This window comes from Centruroides vittatus, unplaced genomic scaffold (assembly GCF_030686945.1).
Source record: "Centruroides vittatus isolate TY-2023 unplaced genomic scaffold, ASM3068694v2 scaffold_149, whole genome shotgun sequence".
Classification (NCBI taxonomy): Eukaryota; Metazoa; Arthropoda; class Arachnida; order Scorpiones; family Buthidae; genus Centruroides; species Centruroides vittatus.
In genome coordinates, this window is record NW_027122681.1 from 3,052,646 (window position 1) to 3,073,485 (window position 20,840).

Sequence of the window (20,840 nt, forward strand, 5' to 3'; positions counted from 1 at the left end):
TCTTGTTTATTTGAATAGTTACAATAATTACACCGCGTGTCTCGAAGTGTCACCACACCAGATTTACTTGTAATCGGAGTGCTAAGACGGCATTGAATCCGGCCGAGCGATTACGATTCATCCTCTGGGAGACCCGGGAAGGAATGCATCTCAGGTTGCTCGTATACAGTATATAATCGCAGATACGCAAGCGGTACGATTTAATTCAGCGTTTGTCGTGAATTTTTTCAAATTGCATTATAGCGAAAACACGTAAAGAAAGATTGAATTTTCTCCGTAACAACCTGTAGTTTTTTTCTAACCGTAAGGCAGCGATAAGTATTTATAACACTATAATATCAAATTTTATTACATTTTCGAATTTTTATATTATAAATTAATTTTTTTTTAAATATTGTATCGACCATCAATGTCCGAAAACCACCGAACGGCCTTGTCTTGTAGTATCTACTTGGGACTATCTTCCAGGCTATATTGTCCCGTGGTAACGTGTGACGTATTTGTCACATAATAATAGTTGTATGCGGTGGTAACGCGGGGGAATAACGCCTTCCGGAAAATGTTTCCAGGTATTCGGGCGTTACAGACGCCGGAGAAAATTCGGAAAACTCCAGTGTTACACGGAACAATTAATACAGTTATTCAATAATTAATTATAATAACGATTTTCTAATTACATTACATTAAAAATTTACGTAAAGAAAAAAAAATAATTTTTCCCGACGAAATAAATATCAAATACCGTCGATTACTTACGATCCCTAAAAATTTTAATACGCCGACATTAATATTAAATAACTTATTAAACATTTAATAATATATAAAGTTATTAAGGAAATAATAATAATACGAATGGAACAAAAATAGAAAACCGGAAAAGGAATTCGAAACATCAATGGAAGAATGTTTGTATATCGTTTGCGAATACGAGATGGCGCGATTGGAGTAACCGCTTCTTCGATAAATTCTATACTAAACAGTGAAAATTGAGATTTTTATTTCAATCAAACAAATAAAAAAAAAATACATTTAAATGAATCACTAAATAATCGGTAAGTAGGAGAGACTTGTCAACTTCCTTCCTTTCAATAATATTTATGAATTGATAATATAGTTTACGATTTATATCAATCTTTACGATGCTACATATGATTTAACTGGTGTCATTTCCCAATTTCATTATTATATTTACCATTTTTATTGTTATATTTTGACACCAGTTCCGTATGAAAACAATTGAAATTATGTATATATATATTTGCATATTTATTATGTTATATTTAAATGGTTTAATGTTATTTTTCAGTGTATTGAAAATGTATGAATGAAGGAAGCATTTAATTTGTAGTAAAATTGTAATGTTTAGTTTGAAAATTGAAAAGGCTGTCCGCATTTTACGAGGAGAGTCCGACGTTAAAGGTACGGGCCAAAGTCACGCCGACGTTTGCGATTAAAGACCGTGCGAGGATGCTGCGAGACATCCCGGTTCCTCCGTGCCGACCGCAGTTTGGTTTGATTCGACTTGCGGAGCGTAGTCTGGATTTGGTCCCCTCGGATTTTAGTTTATTAGGACCTGTAGAGAAATTTTCGGTGGGGAAAGGCTTTGCGGATCGAGAGGAATGGGAAGATGCCGTTCCGGACTTTCTTTAATTATAAACGTCGGAGTAATTTTGGTCTGTACCTTTAATGTCGGACTCCTCTCCTATTTTAGGCTGTAAATACGTGGTGCACCGAGAGGGATGCATTCCGAAGAAAAAGGAAAACAAATACTACAAAATTTTCCAAAAATCTTTTTCTAGTTGAAATTTGCTCGTTGTTTATATTCTTTGTGTCTTCAATTCCTATACTAATGATGAATTAGCAGTCATGTAAGGTGGGAATTTTATTGAATTGGAATTACAAATTCATTTATCTGTTCGACTCGGCTCCTTCAAGATTAAATCCCGAGCGTTCGTCTCCGTAGGCTTTTTCCGTAGACTTTTCGGTTTTGTTTAGATTTAAGCTTTCGTTCAATTTCTATATTAATTTAATAAAAATATTTAGTTTGAAAATTGAAAAAGTTGTCCACATTTTTCTGTGACATTGCAAATTTTTATATGTACATATTTATGAAGTTACATTTAAATGATTGACATATTTTTCAATGTATTGGAGATGTACAAGCGAGGAACGTTAAATTCGAAATACATATAAAAATACAGTTATCAAAATTGAAATATTTTCGTTGTAAATTAGCATATCTCTTCAGTTTGCAGCTATGAGGGCTACGCGGTCATTAAAACCCTTTGACTTAGACGACGGTGCCCGCACGTAGTATATATAATATATGCTTTAGCTTTCGTTATATAAACTTAAGCTGATGTTATATTTTTACCTGTAGATTGTAGTTAATAGGCTTAGCTTGGATGGAAAAAAGAAAAATACCAGTTTCAATTTTTTCAGCTTGCCCCTTGTTTATAAATCTAATCCCCCAATAACTTATTTCTGGCTACAGGACTGTCTCTTTACAGTTTTTCTCTATACATTTTTAAGAGTTGAGATGTAAGATTCTATTTAATTTTCGCATTAATCAAATAAAGTATTAAGTTTGAATATTGAAATAACTGTCCAGTTTTTGCTTCGACATATTATTTCTTGTCTATATTTTTTTTTTGTCGAATTAAATAATAGAAATGAAAATTCAGATATTACGCTTTAGAAGTTGTTTATAGTTTCAAATTATAAATGAAATATAAAAATTAGTAACAAGATAATTACTATAACGATAGTTTTAAAAACAGATTTCATATTTAATTTTGTATAAATAAAATTTTTAGATTTATTTCTAAGTCGCAGAAGTGAATACGCATATTATTAGAAGTGTTTGAAACGTATATACACGTATCATCAGTCAAAAACTTACAGTAAAAACATGTTTTAAAATGATAGTTTTGTTTTTAGCTATTTACATCTCTATTTTAAATTTGTATAATTCAATTTTTTTAATAACTATCAATTTATTTTTACAGTGAATTTAGATATAAATTACTGATTATTATTTATTCTGTGGCTATTTATAACAATCTTTTCTACAACCTAAGGAAGACAAAAGTAAACAAAGAAGCTTTTATGAATTCTTTATTTACTTTTTTATGTTTGAATTGTATTGTAAAAAAAAAGTAGAATGTTATATTTCTAAAAATAGTTTTACATAAAAATGGAATTACACATTTAAAAACAAAATCTATAAATCATGAAACAGTCATATTTGGTTACAATTGATGCATTTAAGATGGTTTTAAGGCTACTGTAGTATATGCTATTATGATTATCAGTCTAACACCGAACGATTGCTGGATTACGTACGGCTATATTAATTAATATAGCAGTCATTCGGTGTTTATTGATATTTATATTTGTATAATTATCAGTCAGAAATGCAGAAAATGAAACTGATCAGTCTTCAAATTCTTAATTTTTTTTTTATTAAAGTCTTTTCGGATGTATTTAGATAATGATAAATAAATTTAAAATGTATTATACATTGTGAATATATTAGCGTTTTTCAGATAGAATCTAGTGTACGTTCCTGTCAAAAGAAAATCAATGATTTATTGTTGAATATATTATTCACTTCAGTAATGTTTCAATACAGCAATAAATCTGAACGAAATAATTTTTGATCACGGAAACTATTAAAAAAATATGTATTTTTTAGGTGAAAATTAAAAATTTTTTGATTCATTATTTTTGAGGGTATCCCCAGTTTCATTTTTAATCAATTAGTACCTGTGCTCTCATTATTAAAATATTTGAATTTGAATAATTTTAATTGTGTAAATTTATACGTAATATTATTAATTTTCGTATTATCTTATATAAAAATTTTCTTCATAAAAAAAAAATTAATGAAACTGTTTTAATAGGAAATAAAAAACACTGCGCGAAAAACTAATATTTTGGTTAACCAATCCGCTTTTGAACCGACGAAAAAAGAAATTAATGGATTACAGGACAAGACAGAGTCGCTAAAGACTTTTTTAACAAGTTTTTTTTAATTTCTTATAAGAAAAATAATGAAAATAAGTCATAAAAAGATAGACTCGAACAAGCAATTAAATTCTGAATTGCGTTTTCTGGTGATTGTTCTTAAACATTGAAATTATAAAAAAAATAATTTTGAGGTTGAATTATTGATTTCTCAGTTGAGTAATAAAATTCAACAACTTTTAAATACTGGTCATTGCTTAAAGTAGACCAGGAAGATTCATTTTAAATAAATTATCTGTTTAAAAAAATAGAGAGATAATTATAAATTAATTAAAACTTTGCATGTTAAAAAAAACCTTCGGTGATTTTTTTTTTTTTAACACGCACTATTCGGAATAATTCAAATTTGTAGATCTGATTGTAAGTCCCTCATTTAATAAAGCAGTCCAATTTATTAATATTTTATTTTATTTCAATTCTCGAAGAGGTCTAAACGCGGAATGTTTACTCGGTGTGCCGAATAATATCTTATAACTAGTATTTACTAATTAGAAAATACAGTTATAGTTAAATAAATGCAACCGATAAGTACTGTCGGTAGTTACGTCTATTATTACAACATACGAGAGTAAACGTATTTGATTATCGTACGAATTGGTTAAATTGGTAATGAAACTGATTTTAACCGATACATTTTTTTGATTATATCGTTTAAAAATTGAAAAAATTAAGGACTTTTATGTTTGTATCTAATTAAAGATATGCTATAAGTAATAAAGATTTAACACACATGTTTAGAGATATAGAGTATTGGATTTACACTAGACACTACGATATCGGTTTTCAAATTTCACAACTCTTAAAATTTAATCTACATTTTAAAACTATAATTGAAGTTTTGCTTTAATTAATGTAAATTTGATCATTTTTATTGTGAAATAATAAAAATATAGCATTTTTTATTTTTAATGTCATATAATTTATACTGCAATAATAAAATTTTTATAAATGTTAATAATTATAATATATATTTTAAGAAAATTTTTTAAAACCTGCTATTTATAAAGAGACAAAAAGTATTTTTCACCAGTAGTAGGCTGTAAGTTGAAAAATCAATAGCATCTTCATGTATATATTTTTACACTGTTTAATTCATATCTTTATATTGACAGTAGAATTTCTCTAGATAGAAAAGCAGCGTGTCTAAAGGAGTGGAATGATTACATTTCATTAAAATTTACCATAGTTTCCTTTTTTTTTTTTTAGTTTAGTTAGCTGGTCAAAATTTAGAAACAGATTTAGTTTTATTTATTGATATTCTGTTTGACTTATTTCGAGTTGATATTTTTAATTTTGACAATAATATAGAGCAGTAGTTCTTCAGTCTTAACTCGATTTTCGGTAATTGTCAGTAAAATGTTTTATGCATTTTCTTTTATTCACCATAAGAATTCAATGCTAGTGTGGAAATCCGGGGTTAAGAGAAGATTCTCTTACCCTTGTTCGGCTTCAGATCCGAAATATCCATCCACTTTGTCGGTGGATGGGATCATAGAACAATTTCTTGTTGTTACCAGGAAGTTCTTATGATCTTTCCTTAGATTTGTGCAGCAGAGAGTGGAAGATCTACAGAAACTGATAGGAGAGTTCTGATACTGTAAAGCATTGATTTTGTTCAATTGCTTGCTGCACACTTTCCACCAGTTTGTTTAACCGGAGATGGTCAGCCACTACGATCTTCGTCGTACACATTAGATTGGCTTTCCATGATTTTCCTGCATCATCTTCTGACTTTACTGTTGCTCTTGACATCTGGTCCATACACTTCACACAACTGCCAGCGGATCTCTGCTGGCATCAGTTTAGTGTGCAAAATCATATTATGACGCATACTTCACATTTTGCGATGACTGTATTAGAGCAGCCATCTTTCCTTTAGCCCTGCACTACAGAAACTGCCTCCACAGAGCTGCACCAAATATTCATCCTTCATAACTGTGCAAGTGTCTCCTCTTACCACCAGTGCTGCTTACTGGCACTGGTCATCAGAGAAGGAGACACTTAATATGAGACACATCCAGAAAATAAGTTCTGGATGTGCCTCATATTATTGAAAAAGATGAAACAAAACATATTTTTCTATCTAGCTGTTGGTTAGACATGCAATTTATACACTAAAGTTAGCTTGAATGTTTCTTATTTATTATTAACACATGGAGTTTTCTCTGAAAATAAGATTAAGATAACTACAAAATCATGAAATAATTAAGAATTGAAATATAATATATCCAAACACTGACAGTAAAGCAATACTAAAGCAATTTTATTTTAATAATCAACGATCCCAAATTTGCATGTATTCAATATTACATTTATGATTATAATTTTCAAGAAATTAAAAAATGTGTACAGTATATATATTTAATGTCTAAAATTACAAGCTGTTAAGACAGAAGAACTATTAAATAATGCTAACAAATTTAGAAATGATTTGCGAATTTAAAAGAATTTTTTCATCATTCAATAAGAAAAATTCTTGTAATTTTTTAAAATTATTAATTTCTTTAGCTATTGTTTTCCATAATAATAAACATTAAAAAAATACATTTTGTATACTTTAACGTTAAATTTAGTACTATTTAAACTACATTAAACAATATGCTTTGTTCGCATCATTAAGACAATATTGTTATTTGTACAATTTTATGAAGAACGAGTAGTAATAATAATGTCATTGGATCTTATTAAGTCAGATCTAAATGTAATAAAAATCAACACATATTATAGATTATAACATACTTTATGGGAATTAGTGTAATGTTTCCACATAAGAAGAATCTAATCCCAACGGTAGACTGTCTCCACGTTAGTTTTATTTATACAAAAATGTCAAAAAATACACGAAATCGAAGAAAACTGATGAGCTAAAATATCATTCATTGAATGGCGAGTCAGCATGCATATTTTTTCCACCAGTACTTACAATTTTACAACAACGCAATAATTTTATTTTTGTTTAATCACTTCTTTAGAATTTCTTTAAAAATTTTATTTAATCCGGAGACATACTATATTAATACCTAGCCTACCTAGTTCCATTATTTATTTAATAGCCGAGTCTAATGGGACATCATTTGCTAATGTAAAAAATGCCTCATGGGAGATATGTATCGAAATCATTAAAAGCTACAGAATTATGTTGAGAGCTTAGAAATAATTAATCTATTTTATCTTTATTTATACTAGATCTACCTGAAATTACAGTATCTTTCATTTCGTCGTAAGTACTGAAATATTTGCTTTCTATCGTCGTCTTCAATGGAACAAATATCCGAATATTATCTGATATTAAATCGGTAGCATCTCCAATTTTGTTCCAGTTTAGTGTCTAATTATTGTGCTACGTGGGAGTGTGTGTTGTGAAAGAAAAATTCCTTTTGCATTTCAGGATTTTTTGAGGTTTGTTTGTTTGTTCGAATGCTTTATTTTCATTTTTCAGGAGTGACAATGAACATATTACATTTGGGATAATAACAAACAATCTACACACACTGGGGTAATACCAATGAATCTTCTTAACCTTATAACCAGCGAGGGTATGCTCAAAGTTTGTAAGCAAACGTTTTTGGATCTCTCTCTGGGTCCATTCTCAACTTGAGGGTGGACCCAGAGAAGGATCCAAAAACGTTTGCTATGTGTTTGAATGACTGTATTTTAAGCTCTATTGATGACACGTTCCCATTTCGTCGATCTACCATAGATATTAGTTCGTAATATTTGATTCCTAGTTTCATGATATAATCTGTAATTGATATATGATTAAGGAATTCTTTCTATTTGTTCTCATAATGTCATCTCAACTCTGTCAGATTTAAACACTTTTATATTTGTCTGTCAGAGTCGCTATCATCCATTGAAAAGAGTTTTTTTTAAAATTAATCTTCGTATAATAACTTTTGTAACACTTTTTTGCAAGTGCAACTGGAACACTGAAACAAACAACTGTATATGCAACTTTGGACAATTAGCGATAGTTAAAAATTGCATTTTCACTCATTTATCACAGTATTCTAGTTGCATCTTCAACTAATTTTATGATTATCACTCATGTATCAGATTATTTTTTGCTTTTTTCAACTACTAAATCTATTTCAATATATATTGCAATATTTTATATTGAAGACATTCTCTTGTAAATTTCTATAAGTAACATTTTTGACACAAAAAAGTCTCTCTGCTGTTCTTCATTCCACTAATGTGTAGTTTTTAGTTAAGCGTTGAACTTTATTTCATGATTAATCATGTTTTTTTTATTTCTGAGTAACACGTTAAATTTCTAATATGTTGTTAGAGCAGAAGAACATTTACATCTCTAAGATTTGTATCCGTGCTTATTCAACATCCTTTGTAGTTCAATCGGAATGAAATATATGAATGATTTTAAATACAGTAGTAACAATAACATTTGGAAGAAGGAAATACCTAAATAATCTATTTAACAATTTGTGATGATTTGACATTTTTGCTTGTTTTTTTTTATTCCATAGTAATTTTGTTTTGCAGAATTTTTCTAAAACGAAAGCACTCATATTATTTTTACATAAAATTGTTATATTAAATATTAATTTAAAATTATGTAAAAGTTTCGAAGTAGATTTGATCAGCCTTTTAGTATACATAGCATATTAATATATTCAGTTCTTGCATAACATTTTTATATCATAATGATCATCTTTTTAAAAGAAACTTAAAATAGATTCCTTTTATTTATTACTTTTTAATATCATTTCTTCAATAAAATTCATTTGATCATACATTTGTACAAAACTTTTTATAAAATTTTATTAGAAGAAATTGTAAGTTATAAATCATTTAAATTTACGTAGTGTTTGTTTGTAAAGTTATGGCAACACAACACTTGGGCGATCTGCCTAGGGGGATGCCTTCCGGGAGGTCTTTTAAGGGAAACTGGCCCCTATTTAGTTGTTACAGACGAGGAGAAAACCCGGAAAACTCCACGTGGCTAGCCCGTCCGAGCGAGGAACGAACCCACTACCGAACTACCGGTGTTCGGGGTACGAAGACTGCTTGGTCACTGGTGGGCTCCAATTTATATAGTGAAAACAGTTTTAATTTTTTTTTAATTGAATGTTTGTTTAGTTCATTCTATTATAAAATTCTCCTGTAAAAACTGTTATACATTTGTGCAGAACTGAAAATATTATGAATATTATAGTAATTTGTCGTTGATTCATGTTGGCTATAGTATAATACATAATCATTCATATTTACTAATATATTATACTTTAATAATAATGTATTACTTTGAATTTAAGATGCATTTGTTTTGTATTTTTCCGAAATCAACATTGGCGTACTGTGTAAATTCGTAATGTTACAAGTTTTGAAATGAAATTTTATAATATTTCTTTTGAATAAGGACATATCATTTGTACAAAGTAATACAATAATAATTTCTTTAATTATTATTATTATTATTATTTCCACATAATAGTAAAATGCTATAATTTATTCTGTCTATTACTAATCTAAACATCTTTCTACATAATCTTCTAAATTTAGTTCAGATTAGCCAAACTGTACTAACTTTTGTACGTAATAAATATAGATTTTTAATTTATTTATTTTATAAACAATTAATTAATGGATCTCTCATATTATTCTTAAGCTTAAAATGTATCTTTTTAAAAATAAATTAAAAAAAAAAAACAATATAACTTTCCTTTGTTTTTATTAATTCATTATTTTCTTCTAACTTACATAAAAATTTCTTTTTTGAGTTGTGTATAATTTCATTTGTTTTCTTTTCTTAATTACATTTATTATTTAGTACACGCAACAGATATCTTACGCGTGATTTCCGTTTTTTTTTTTTACAGTGTCGTATATAAAATATATTAAAATATTCTAGTAAAATTTAAGACAAATCCGTACAGATTTTGGCAGTCAAATAACGAAATGCTGTCGATGCTGTTCCTAACCTCATTGTTCCCAAAAAAGAGAGCAGAGTTGTACAGATTTATTTTAAATTTTACTTGTGAAAATCATCCTTTCGAAGATTGTTTTCTTTATTTAAACTGTTGCCATAATTTATATAAAAAAAATCTTTTTTTCAGATAGTTTAACAAATACGAAACTTAGATATATACCGTATTTTCCGGCGTATAAGACGACCCTCGACTTTTACAGTTAAAATATAGTTTGGGATATACTCGCCCTATAAGACTACCCCCGACTTTCGAGATTTTCCCGGGTTAAAAAGTCGTCTTATATGCCGGAAAATACGGTATACATATTATCAAATTTTATTAAAATAAATAACGTAGCAATCTAAGAATGTTTTCGTATAACAATAATTACCTTTTTCCATTTTAAACTCTTAACAAAAAATCAATAAATGAAGTTACTATATTTAGAGTAATAGATTGAAATACTGGCCGACTATTCAATTATCATAGTCAGTTCTTGTATTCTTAATTAACGAAACACAATTATTGAGTTTTTAATCGATTATTTACATTTTAAAAATTGGAATTTCGAAATTAAGAAAAATTAATTCTGTAACTATTTTTACAAAAAAAAAAAGGAAAAAATTAATAAATTTTATTATCGATTTTACTATTTTAGTAATTAAATTTAAAATAAGCATTCTGAATGCATTTCGTATACTAAATTTCGTAAGGAAAATGTGCGCGAGAAATGTTTAATTCATAAGGTGTAAGTAATCTGTAAGTTTCTTAAATATATTTTGAAAACAATTAATATAGCAATATTTGATAATATTTTTTTATTTATTATGAGAAAGAATTTTTAAATTTCTTATAGAAAGTAATGCTAAATTCTTTTCAAATCTGAATTTTGCTATTAATTCAATTTAAAAAAGTTTTTTTTTTTTTACAAGATAAACCTTGAGATTGTGTGCTTATTAATAATATACTGTAATAGTACAAGGTATCTTCCTAACTAACTAAGTATAAATTTTCACATGATATTTACTATTTTGACTAAATTTTCTTATAAAAATTCAATTAAATAGTTTATATTTTAATTGAAAATTTTAAATATATTAATTTCAAATGTGTTTTTAGTCAACTATATCTGTTTTATTTATTTTTTCAGCAACCATTCCAGCTTTTAATTTTTTTTTTTTTTTTTTTTTTTTCTCAAGTTGGCTTAACTCAGCTTGAAAATTCAAAGGTGGATTATCTTTTAAAATGGAAGGTAACAACAGCAACAATAATAATGATGTTAGTATTCAAGATTCCAGAACGAATCTCATCATTAATTACCTGCCGCAAACTCTCTCCGATCCCGAATTTAAAAGTTTATTTTTAAGCATCGGCCCCATTAAAACTTGCAAAATCGTTCGACACAAAGCCACCGGCTACAGTTACGGATTCGGATTCGTCGATTACACTACCCCGATCGACGCAATGAGGGCAATACAGACTTTAAACGGATTTCAGATTCAGAACAAAAAAATTAAAGTTGCTTATGCACGACCAAGTAGTGATAACATAAAAAATGCTAATTTATATATTAGAGGTTTACCGAAACACATGACAGAACAAGAATTTCAAAAAATATTTTCGGTATGCGGATCAATAATTCAGTGTCGTGTTTTGAAAGACGACGTCACGGGACAGGGAAAGGGAGTCGGGTTTGTATTATACGATCTGAGAGATCAAGCCGAATTAGCCATCGAGAAATTTGGAGGACAGACTCTTCCGGGCGGAGGCGAACCACTGTCTATTAGATTTGCAGAAGACAATGCCAAAAAGGTTCGTCCTCCAGTTGCCACGATTACTCATTTTAACACTTCTGTAAGAAGTAATTTTAGTGGAGGTGGTCCAATCAGGCAGACTGGTGGTAGATATCGATACAGCCCCATGTTAGGAAATTACGGAGGAGGTAGCAGTGGTGGAGGATTAACTATAAGTGAAGCAGGACATATTCTCTTTGTATACAACATAGGTCCAGATACAGACGAAAAAACTTTATGGCAACTATTTGCTCAGTACGGATCAATTCTTAAAGTCAATATTATTCGAGACAGCACAACAGGTGCCGGCAAAGGATACGGTTTTGTAACAATGGCGAAATACGACGACGCAGTCTGGGCCATCGAAGCTTTAAACGGCTACCAGTTTGCAGGAAGACCACTTCAAGTATCATTTAAGACTCCAAAAATGTAATATTCATTTCTTTTTTATTATCGTAGCAGGAAATATCATTTTTGAAGCATTAATGGAACTTGTGCTTCCTACATCACATCATGTGCTGTATTGTTTTATCATGATTTCTTACAATCATGTCTGTAGTTGGTGAACACAATACAAAAATTAATGTTTACTTTATTGTCCAAATTTTGTTTAACATTTTAATAAACAATCACACAAATTCATTTATATATGTAATTTATTCATAAATATTAAATATATGAAATTTTCTCTCCTCTTATTTATTAAATTTTAAATAGAAATGTATAAGTTTCATAATTGTGACTGTATTCTGAATTTAAATTAATATGAATTTTTTAGATGATGTTGATTATATTTAGATTAAGTTTGAAGTTTTTTTATGATTTGTTTTAAAATTTTATAATATTGGTACAGAAACTGTGCCATTATTTTGATTATAATAAAAATCCAAATGAATGATGATAATGGTAATTATAATAATAGAAATATAAACTAGAGACATTTAATCTCTTTTGATATTATGAAATATATACAGTATTTATTATATATACAGTTTTATTAAGAAATAATTACCATATTTTACAGCATATAAGACACAACTTTTGTCCGAGAAGAAAAAAAAACTCAAAAAATTATCCCGCGTCTTATATTATGAAATTCATTAACCTGTGGGAGATCGCAAAACCTTCAGTAGGCTACAGGTAACTCTACCTTGTCCGTCTCTTGAATAAAAATGTTATCGTTTAATTCTTTTTAAAGTTTCAAGACGGTTAAATTTTTTTACTAAAATGTAATGTTTTTTTGCCCATTCTCTTATTGTGTTGAATAAGACTAACAGTGAACTTATTTTATGTACCAATATGTAAGATTTTCTTGTACCAGTATTTGCGATTGCCGGTTATTACTTTCCCAGCTGTTATGTATACATAACAAGGGAAAGTATTGGAATCATATCAAATTTGACCCTCTGAGATTTTGTCTCTACATTTTGAGACCTCTGGAACCCAAAAAAGTCAAAAAACAGAAAAAAATTCCATGTGTTGTCATCTATTTTAATATCTCTGCACGGAGCAAAGATTAAGAAATGAAATTTGGCATGGTAGCTTGCGTTTAAGGGGCATTGATTCTATTAAATTTTGGTAGTGAAGGGTGGTTACGAGTCATATTTCAAATGAGGTTGGACTTAATGAAGATTTTACTTCTTGTTAGCAATTAGAGTTTTTTACAAAATGCATCTCTGCCCTCAAAAATAAGTGCCATTTTATAATAATTAAAACTATAGAAAGTTTTATAACAAAATCTCGTAACAGCTGGGAAAGTTAAAAAAATCTAGCTACAAGTTGCCTAATTGTAAAGTGATTTTTTTTTAATATGTAAGCAGTTTTTTTGCATGTATAGTATTTATATGTATGATATTTTTATTGTAAAGGACTTCTGGTAAGCTGTTCTTCTATTTTATGTTTAATAGAAAATATTGGTTGCTTGCTTTTTATATATTTTTCTCGTTATAGCTAAGCAGCTTTTGCGTGTATTTATGTTGAATATTTTTAATTATAAATAAGTCATTTATAATTAAAATTCCTCCTGTTTTTTCCCCCCTGATAAAAAAAAAGTGTACATTTTATTTTAAAAATTTACAAGAAATTAATTGAAGAAAAAACAAGGATTTTTTCATATTTCTTTGTCTTTTGTCCTTTTTACAGCTTAGGAACAAACTGTAGAGCCAACTTTTTATCATCATCTCTTATCCGCCTCAATATGTAAAATATATAAAATAAATATTCCTTCAGCAACGGCTAATTCATAAATATCTATATTAACATTAAAAAAAACTAGTTAAAGTACCAGTAAATAGCTAGATTGATGATTACATTTAAAAACTTTCTGTTCCTGAGACGTGAAAAGGACAAAAGTTATGATGAATCCCTGTGTTTTTTCTTCAACTAATTTCTTAAAAAAATGTTTATAAGATTTTCTTGTAAATTCTTTAAATGTAATTATTGTCTGGCTATTTATAAGTTTTATCAGTTAATTTTAATTTTGCTTTTTTAACTGGAATACGATAAAAAAAATTTTTACAACACGTGCCAAAGGCACACGATAGCCGGAATACGCTAAATAGTTTTTTTTTTGAAGTATTCCGTGCCGAAACGGGAGCGTGTCTTATATGCCGTAAAATATGGTACTTGTACATTTACCAAAATCCTTGTATATTTTTATTAGTGTCAATTATTTCATATATAACACCTCTTCAATTTACAATAATTGTTTATATAGATCTAGAACCTTGATATATTGATAGTATATGTATTTATTATAATTATTCAAAATATTTTTGAAGTTTATTAAGTTAGGTACCGTATTAAAAAAACTTGTCTAGTCATTATATTATTTTCATTTCTTCTATCAATTTATTTTGACACTAGATACCGTGATATATAAATTTACGATGCTTTCTTTATAAAGCCAACACGTCAAAGTACATTGAACTGAAGTAATCAATGTCTGTAATTATAGTATTCTATGATCAATATTTTTCTAATTTTTTTTTTTTACAATTTTTAATAAAGATGATAAACATTGCTTTTTAAATTATACATTGTTACTGCAAATTAAATCATCATCCTTTGCATTACCTATAGAGAGGTTTCAAGGTCGCATGTCACGTGATAAAACACACGTTTGCTCCGCCCATTCGCCATTTTTGTGGTAGTTTTCGCTCGCTTAGCTTGCACGTGGTTTGTTGTTCGACGTCTTTTTTTAGTTTAAACGTACAAAAATACTGCAGTTCTATTATCATGAATTAAGTTAAAAAAGACTTTTTTCTTGCGGGCTATTCTAGCAGTCTAACAGGACGAGACGCAGCTCTATACGAAGAGAAAATTTCGTTATGTCAAGGCGATCTATACGAAACCAGTTTATCAGACTAAGTTGTAGATCAAGAGTTGTGGCCGAAAGTAGAATTTGGTGATATTATAAACTATTTGGTTTTGACAACAAATTTCTACACCCTGTCACAAATGAAAGCTTATAAATCTTTAGAGGCCCATAACTATTTAACAAGTGGCTGGGTTTCTCCTGATATAAAAGTAAAAGTAATGAATAACAGCGAAATAATATTGCTTGGAAAGACATGCTTTCTTTTGTTTGTACGTAAAACTCGTGTTTTTACGTATTTCTTAACTACGAATTTATGTCTGAAAGTAAAAAAGTCTAATTAAAAACAGCTGTGGCAATTTTTTCTAATTCAAATTGTTTAGTACCTTTATTTTCTAGTTGAAATTAGCATATAATAAACCTACTTGCTTTTAGTTTTAACGTGTAACGTTTATAAGTTTGCACTAGCTAAAGCTTGAAATTACATTAGTTGTTCAATTATAAATGCACTATACCGAAATAAATTAATATAAGCAAATCAGTAAACTCTTTTAGGTTTTAAAATATAACTTAGTGTTTATTAATGTAAATATTGAAATGAAATGTTTCTGACAAACTCTTGTATTGATATTCACTTTATTCGTATCGAAATTTTTCTGGTTAATTCTCGAGAGCCATGCAGTTTGCCTTCCTCGTGAAAGCTCCTCAGTTTGGGATCCTTGATGACAAATAATGCGGGGAATTTTAAAAAATGATGTTCCTTTGTTCTTGAGTGAACTAGCATCACACCCAATTACATAACAAATCACCATAGTGATATACACGACGAAAAAAACAACACAAAAACTCCAGTTAAAGCGCACGTGAACACACACAAAACGTAAACAAGTCACAAAGAATCACAAAGATGGCGCTGGACAATTGTGCATGCTCATGACGTCACTCGTGATGTCGACATGAAACCTCTCTATGGGAATAACCATTGCTCCATGATTACATGTTTGTGGTAGAATTTAAAATCTGTATATCCTGTCCCATTGCATTTAAATTGCTTTTTAAACGCAAAGAATCTGTGGGTTATACGCACGAAAACGCAGTACATTAAAAATAGTAGTTACGTAAGATACGTCAAACAAAAGTAAAACTATATTAGAAATGTAAATATTCAAACCCGATTTGTTTTATTAATTTTAATAATATCTAAAATCCATAAATGTAATGTTTCTATATTTAAATAACATACTAAAAAGTTTTGATAATTTTTGGTTAATGTTACCTATGGTTCCGAGATGGCGGCTCGTCTGATTCCAGCAAGGAAACAGTGGGGATGCACGTTCTAACCTAACCTAACCTATTCTAATAATTTTGTTGGTAATAATTACGGTAATTTATTAGAATAGGTTAGGTTAGGCTAGAATGTGCGTCTCCACTGTTTCTCTTCTTCTATTTGCTGGAATCAGAGATGAGCCGCCATCTTGGAACCATAGGTAACGTTAACCCAACTTTTATATACAAACTCTTTATTAATTATTAATGAAAGTATACATCTTTTGTAGTACATCTTTCAATTTTAATTCATCATATCTGCTTTAATAAATAAAAATCCATGCAAACCTCATACATGAAATATTTATATTTGATTTTAAACCAGTGATTATATTTTTTGTAGTAAAAATAATGAACAAAAACACAGAATAAATGATCATATTTATCAGTTATTGTCTTGGTTGATTGCAATAGATTAAATATTGGAATAATATATTAGGAAATTTTAGAATACTAATAGATAAATTCACAATTCAATCTGTTATTTCACTGATTTACATTAATATCTATTGATGTTGGGAGTGTTTTAGTTTATTGATACAGCCAATTACTCATCATCCATCTTAAATCAGTCTATTATTATCATTTATTAATAGTCAAATGCAGTATCTCTCAATAGAAAAATCAAGTTTATGATATATAATTTTTAAATTTTTCTAACAGTTAAACTGTAAAAACACTTGTCTTGAATCTCCATTACTTTAAATATAAATGCAGAGCAGAGAAAGCAAAGGAAGACATACGTTATATTATTTTAAGACAAGTTTCAATGATTTCAAAGTCTAAGTACTTGTAATATTTTTCAGACAATTTCAGTTAATGTTACCCTAGGTGCCAAGATGGTGGCTCGTCGCTGATTCCAGCAAGGAAACAGTGGGACGCATGTTCTAACCTACCCTATTCCAATAAATTACCATAATTATTAGCAATCAAATTATTAGAATAGGTTAGGTTAGGTTAGAATGTGCGTCCCACTGTTTCCTTGCTGGAATCAGCGACGAGCCACCATCTTGGCACCTAGGGTAACATTAACCCATATTTCTTCTATTGTAAGACGCACAATCAAAATTAAAATGTGAAGTGTGTATCTTACTCATTAGAATTGAAACATTGGACATGTCTGGTAAAGTGGCTTTAATACAGCTGGCTAAGTAAGCTAATAGTCTGTTTCATTGGGTGCGATTTGAAAAAAATTCTAGACCTATAAATTCCCACTGTTGCTGTCTATCTGTCCTTCCTTTATTTCGAGAATGGTGTTAGGTAGACGAAAGGCGAGATCAGATATGGAAACCTTAGGGGCAGGAAGCCGCGATTAACTATATACGAACGTCTGGTCTAGACTGTAAGTCGCACTATTTTAATTCAACAATTTTCTCCAGAACATAGTTACATAGATGACTGTTGTTATCAGGAAAGGTATGATGTACAGGGGCAAGCCATTACTAATTTGAGGTGGAGAGCATGTATTAAAAATTTCGGCCTGGTATTGTGGTGATGATATAATAAATAAGAACAAGCAATTATTTGAAATGCGTTGTTATCGGTTTGCTTATCCATCTGTATTAAAGCTGCAGTGTTGTTATAACTGCTCATTACAGTTATTTTCTCTTATCAATTACAAAGGCAATATAAAATAAACTATTTTGCAATAATTACATAAGGGTAGTTATAGATAATAGCTATTCTAGGACTAAATTAATCCTCAGAATGTAAAACATCAATACTATTAATTTCTAAAGTGTTATCTCAACAACCTGTTAGTGCTGTTTTGCTAAACTTATCACGACGACTTCGGTACACGGACTAATAAAACGGTTTTTCCCACCACCAGATTGCATAAGTCACTTGGAAACATTCATTTTAGCTACACTTGTTGCATTAATTTTCATCGTGTTTGCCTCTAGCAGGACAATGCATCAGTGCATATGGCTGCCATTGCCAAGGCTGCAGTAAAGGAGTTTACGTTCGAAGAGCTTGACCATCCACCCTATAGCTTGAACCTGGCTCCTAGTGATTATTATCTGTTTCCAAAACTCGAAAAAGACCTTTGAAAAAGTAAAGAATTTCAGAAGGCAGCAGACAAAACTGTGAACGATTTTTTCAAGGGTATTGAAATGCTAATTCCAAGATGTAATAGGTATGTTGAACTGCAAGGAGACTACATTGTTTTATACCTATAACATCTAAAACATAAGCCTGAAACTTTTAAAAAAGGTACATGATAGGCCCATGTACCTTTAACAAAATGCATTTTGGACTCATTATTTTGCAATTTCGTTAAAGGTACTTAAAAAGAATAAAGGAAGGACGTTATAATATACTGAAGTCATCGTGATAAGTTTGGCAAAACAGCACTAACGGGTTGCCGATATAATACTTTAGTACAATTTTCCGAACAAGAAACTAAACAAATGACTATTAATCTCAATTTACATATATTTTTAATCAAAGTCATATATATAAATACAGTAAAACCTCATTGAGTTGGACACCTGTGGTACGGGTCTAAAGTATCCAAGAAAGTGGGGTGTCCAGGTTAGAGAGGTGAGTATTCCTGTAGACATGTACACATATACATGCATACCACATTTACTGCATTAAAATCTGATGCTTTTTCATCACAAAATTCAATGACCGAAAATACATATTAATATAACTATGTATTGTACATGCTACATAGTTCAATAAAGTATCAATAAACCAGGGACTGTATTCTGGTCACCATCTCTGGTCTCCATCTCTGGTCTCCCATCTCTCACAAGCCGGTCACTGATTGGCTAATCCAAATTATTTAGCCAATCAGTGACCAGCTTGTGAGAGATGAGAGACGAGAGACAGCGACCAGAATACAGCTCCAGCTTGTAAGGTATGAATTGTAATGTCTTGTCCACATAATAATTATGCCAATATAATTTTCTATAGAAACATACCGATATGATGCAATTGAGTAGGTAGAAATACAATTGTAATGTCTATATGTTCATTCAGTGCAAGGGAAAAGTATCCAAGTTAGCAGGGTTTTCAGATTAGATATGTGTCCAAGTTTTGAGGTTTTACTGTGTGTATACATTTAATGTATTAGCTGTCATATGATCATATAACTTAGTACGAATAAATTTGATAAATGGCCTTATGAGAAAGAAACTTAACATAATAATGATAGTTTACTACAAGTATAAAACTGAACTATATACATGTGCAGAATGTTTACAAAGGCCCTCTCTCGGGAAAGATAAGACTCATCTATTGAATTACAAAACAATAGAGGGTACAAAGTAATTGATAATTTAAGAATAAGGTTTAGGTAATATATGAAAATTTCGTGAGTATCTTATAGTTAAATTGACAGCTCGAGTTTACAACCATGACAACATTTAATACTGCATTTACGGGGATGTAGCCACATGTCCCATTTAACGACTGCTGTCCCTATACAAGTTTAAAAGTAAACAGGGAAAAAAAGTCACAAGCTGGATGAAACAGGGTATAGGCACATCAAACTCAAATACTAGGCTACATGAACAACTGTAACGAAGAAGAATAAAATTTAATACTTGTTCTTGTTCAGCCTTTTTTTTATTGAGCATTGTCATGTGTATCATTGGTTTGTAATGACATGCAAGGAACTATCATACTGATATGTCAGCTCCTACATGATGAATCGCTAGTGATCTTGGGCTTCTGTAGCTACCTACTTTTGTTAAGTCTAAGCAAGCCATCAGTGACCCAGGTGTCCCAGACAGAAATATTTGGTTACATCCCTCATTTACCTCACACTCCAAGTGTGGATGTTCACATCTCGTTTCAATTTTTCAATAATTTGCAGAATTATAAATTCAAAAGAAATTTCATAAGCTAGATTTTGTCCGAAAAATCTAGCTTATTTCTTTTAAATTTCTAATTTCATTGCATTTCTTTCCACGAATATTCAAAATATCATTACTGTCGCACATTCTTCTTTGTTTCTGCAATAGAGATCAATTAAAACTCTGTCTTGCCGAACTGACTTTGTATTTAAAACGGCCAATATTTATTTTATCTAGTTTAAATGCTAGAAATTGACTTAAAACCGCTCGTCGATTTTTTAACAGAATATCAACGAGAAAGAATTGAAATAGCTTTTTTATAAGCCATCTTTCTTTAATCTCATTAATTATTATTTTAAATTTGAATTATTGGCTTATGAGAGTAGCCATTGCTTTACAGATATTGCAATTTAAAATTGGTGTATAACTCACCCTCTTAAACACACAACCTTCAAGTTATATAAATGAAAATACAGTATTTTTGTATTTTGTTTAATTTCATTACAATAGCCAATTAAAATACAAGGGTAATCCCAAAAGTAAAGTCTCCTATTTTTTAAAAATACAAAGAAACGTTTATTTTCAATAATGTTCATATCATTTTAAAGCTTGAACATTCATCTATTTTTCTACATAATTG

At 29.6% G+C, this 20,840-nt stretch overlaps 1 pseudogene; it reads left to right on the plus strand.

Annotated features, from left to right (window-relative positions):
• The first annotated feature begins 814 nt into the window (after positions 1-814).
• On the plus strand, positions 815-12,342 carry LOC136987273 (ELAV-like protein 3 pseudogene; annotated as a pseudogene).
• Positions 12,343-20,840: the final 8,498 nt, after the last annotated feature.